We start from the raw sequence: 4,724 nt of genomic DNA, 5'->3' as shown, positions 1-4,724 counted from the left end.
CTTGTACTCGGCATGAGGTACTGCCCTGCTATATTACAGACCACAAGGGCCTTGTCTTTAAGATATTCGGCGGAAAGGTTTTTATTATTGATGACAGTAAAGCATACGCAAATTAATTCTTTGTGAAGCTCCGAGATAACCTGCCTGCTTCAGGTCGCCATCTGTATCTTGTTTCTGTGAGGGGAGACCTCCTGTAACATCACACCATAGCACTGTACGAGTTTTTATCAAGGAGTACTGGGATTAGAAATACTGCATTTCTAAATCTCTCAGAGAGATTTATACAGTAGCAGCACGATAAAGTAATGGTTTGTTGTCAACCCAATGTGGCAGTCCCACTAAAGGGAAGAATGCTACTGCTATTTAGCCCCAACAAACACTGTTTCCAGTCGGCTATGTGACATAAGCGTACTGTGTCCTTATGTTTCCAAACAGGGGAGATAAGCACCTCCACCCAGCAAAGCCAGCACCCTGACACTAGTTTCAGAGTCATTGCTCTTCAAAAAGACAGCTACAATACATATTTAATCTCCTTCAAAGTAGTTCCTTTCTAAGACCAAACACTTTATCCAGCGCCATTTCCATTTATAGAAGTTTTCCTGGGACTCCCTCGTTGAATCAGCGAGCAGTTGTCTCGATGTTTGGAAATATTTTTTTTTCTTTCAAGTGGGATTTGACTTTAGAAAGAATTCTTGTCCGTATTAACTTTGATGCTGTGTATCTTTCTGCTCATGCAATCACACACACACACACACACACACACACACACACACGTTTTCTATGCTATGGTCGATGGTGAAACCACGGCTTGATTCTGAGTACTTTAACCCCGTTACCGTATCAACAGTCACAATATTTTATATTCACATCTGCTCTGTTTACACGCATTTAAGTTTAACAAGGAAAACGGAGTGAGCAGTTTGTTTTATTACATAATTCTACAATTATTTTATTAATATTTTATCAGAATAGTCAAAGACCCGCTTCGATCATGAAGGGTCATGGAATTGAAACTTGAAAATTTCTCTTCGAAGTACAAGTCCAGGCAAGATTGTTTGTGGAAGGCCAGCGGTCAACCATGCACACCAGCCTCCTCTCTCCACACCACCGATGTTATCCAAGGGAAAGTCAAAGGCTAATACAGCTTGGCACCTGTGACGTCACAACTCATTTCTACAGCTGAGTGAACTGGAGCAACGTGAAATAAAGTTTCTTATTTGACAGCACAATATAACCCTGTCCCGGAATCGAACTCACAGCCTCACGAATGTAAGTCCTATGCTTTAAACACTGAGCATGCACCTTCACACATCAGAATAGTATTGCTATATTAATATATTAGAAAATAAATACATTTGCTCATGAATTTATACACGAGTCGATATTTTAGCGGTAAAAGAAAAAATACCGATGCAACAATATTATTACAAAATTGTAAAATATCGATGAAACAATTGTAAAGCTATGTAATAAAATGAACTGCACACTCTAACCGCCATGTTAGTGATTATGTACGCGAATACACTTGCACACATTCACACATATACATATATGTATACACACACATATATATAAACCCAGCATGGCTGTGGGGTAAGATGTTTGCTTCGCTACAAGATGGTTGTGAGTTCATATATAATATATATATATATATATGTGTGTGTGTGTAGCTATGTACATATATGTATGTATATATGCATATGTTTTATTTATTATTTTGTTATTCTGCAACAGAATTTTCTTTAATTCCTTTTGCAGGAAGGACTGTTTCGGCCGGATCGTGTTCTGCCCTTACCTTCGAAACAGGCATTGAGTCGAACCAGGAGAGAGTGATGAAGGGGAAATTCCTTGCATTGTTTGTCTTGCACTCTGTTTTTTCGTTGTTAAAAAAAAAAGACCGTTTCCTTGTTTGATATCATATGTTTCGTTTCTCGTTGTGTTCTACGTTTATTTGTGGGTCGGTTTGTACTCATTATATATATATATATATATATATATATATATATATATATATATATATATATAATATATATATAATATATATATATATATATATATATATATATATATGCATGTATATATACATATAGATGTAGCTATGTACATATTGTATGATGTATGTATGCATATGTTTTATTTGTTAAATTGTTATTATATGATTGAACGCCTCGCGTCACTTTCTTATTTCTCCAAGTAAGTTTTTATTATAATAATTATGACGTGCACTCTTAACTCTTTACTTGACCTTTCCTTCCGCCTGTCTGTCTTCCTCTCTTCCTGTCTCTCTCCTTCTTATTTTTCACCCTTTCTGGTTTCTTTTCCTCTCTCTCTCTCTCTCACTCCTCCTCTCTCTGGCCGCTGACCGAACTACTAAACTTCCTTTCTGCCCGCTGCTTTCAACAAGTCAACATCGACTTTCATCTTGTCTCCAGCAAGTCGATCTTCTGAATTGCGTTCCAACGAATGTTTCCACCGTCTAGGCTTAAAAAAAGTCCTTATTGTTGGTTTCCTTGTCCTGTTTTTATTCTTTATGTGTACTGTATTTTTATTTATTTGTATTGCTTTTACGTCCTGTTCTTGTCACTTTTTTTTACCCCTCTGCAAAACAATTTTCTTTAATTCATTTTGCAGGAAGGATTGCTTCGGCCGGATCGTGTTCTGCCCTTACCTTCGAAACATGCATTGAGTCGAACCAGGGGCAGCTGATGAAGGGGAATATTCCTTGTATTGTTTGGGATCTTTTCAATATCGTGGCCAGGACCCCAGATCTTTCTAGTTAACTAAATAATTTGAAACTTCGTGTACTCATAGAGTGGAACTAGTTTATTCGCCAGTTGGAACTAGTTTATTTGAGAAAAATCTATTTTATGACTTTAATCGTAGATTAAAAGTACGAATTTTAACCAATGAGATTGCTTGTTTTCATATCTAAAACGTTACTGCGATCTGTTAGTGTAACGTTGAAAGCAGTTTTGTGACGTAGTCTGCTCTCTCTTGTAAGTCTGTCTGCCTCCCCCTCTCTTACTATATTACATTTATCTTGCTTGAACTCATTGAAATAAAACGTCCGCCTTTTTTTCTGTCTGTCTGTCTGTCTGTCCTTTTCTCTCTCTCCCTCTCTCTATCTCTCTCTCCTATCTATCTCTCATATCTATCTATCTATCTATCTATCTATCTATCTATCTGTATAATGTATGTTCATATATGTATGTAAATATTTATGAAATAATAAACACACATATTCGTGCGGATGTATTAAATATCTAAATGTGTGAGCCTTATATAATTAAACTGATGATATATATATATATATATATATATATACACACATATATATATATGTTGTGTGTGTGTGTGTGTGTGCTTGTGTGTAATGTAATGTAGGTATAATTATATATATGCGTGTGTGTGAGCGTAATCGCTTTGTTAAATTTAAGATGTTTAATACGTCACCAAATTGGTGGTCGAGACGGAGTAAATAAAATAAGCCGAATGACGGAATATCATTGGTTAAAATTCTAATTATTAAACAACGTTAAATTTAGAAGTTACAATCCGTTTTCATTCTGGTTTACAATTAAGTTTAACTTTTGACACATTCTACCAGTATACGAAGTTCAAATTGTTTGGTTCAGTAGGAAAAATTTGAAAAACTGGCTTCAGAATTGAAAAGATCCATTGTTTGTCTTGTACTCTGTTTTTTTCGTTGTTAAAACAAGTCCGTTTCCTTGTTTGATCTTATGTTTTCGTTTCTCATTGTGTTCTACGTTTATTAGTGGTGTCCTGTACTCATATATATATATATATATAGGAAAAAAGCAACAAGAATGGATCAAAATATCGGTACAATTGTTTCGTACGAAGACATCTTTAATAAGGCTACAAAAATTGCAGTAAATATAGATGGCTCGTACTCATCAGCCGAAAAAACATCCGAGATGTATGTATATATGCATATATATTCAACTTTCTGTCTTTCTTCCTTCCTTTCTTTCTTTCTTTCTTTCTTTCTTTCTTTCTTTCTCTCTTTCTTCCTTTAGCCCTGTGGTTCTTGTAGATCTCTTTTTCACCCTATTCGCCTTCGCTATAAGACTCCCGCTACGCTTCCTCTTCGGATTATAACATAGCGTTTTTCAGAAGTTTCACACGAATTTATCTAAAATATCTCCACACAGCTTGATTCGCACTTACTATGAACTATATATGGACAAACGCATTTTCTGTGAGTACGATACTTCTCATCACATCTCCAAGAATCGAACTTTATTCAATAAGGATATATTCACACCCTAACTTTTGTCTTCACTTTCTGGAAAACTAAGGTTTTGAAAAGGCTTTTTATAAACCTGTGTAATACTAACTGAAATCTTAGAAACCAATTTGTTATCCAAATTTTCCACTTTTATAGAACTCTCCATGATGTTTCACGATTGTAACATACCCATTACCCCCTTGATGTTTGGAAATCTCGGATGTTTTTTCGGCTGATGAGTACGAGCCATCTATATTTATTGCAATTTTTGTATAGACTTATTAAGATTCTTCGTTACGAAACAATTGTACGATATTTTGCTCCATTCTTGTTGCTTTTTTCCTATTTGTAATCACCCCACTTTATCGTATGGTTAACACCATATAGATTTCTGGTGCATCCAAGTCAAGTACCATATTCTTGTGAATTCAATAGAACGCATTTGAATCTTAATTGCTTATACCGAATATAT

Source organism: Octopus sinensis, unplaced genomic scaffold, assembly GCF_006345805.1.
Source record: "Octopus sinensis unplaced genomic scaffold, ASM634580v1 Contig16902, whole genome shotgun sequence".
In the NCBI taxonomy this organism is placed as follows: Eukaryota; Metazoa; Mollusca; class Cephalopoda; order Octopoda; family Octopodidae; genus Octopus; species Octopus sinensis.
Note: the sequence above shows the minus strand (reverse complement) of the source record.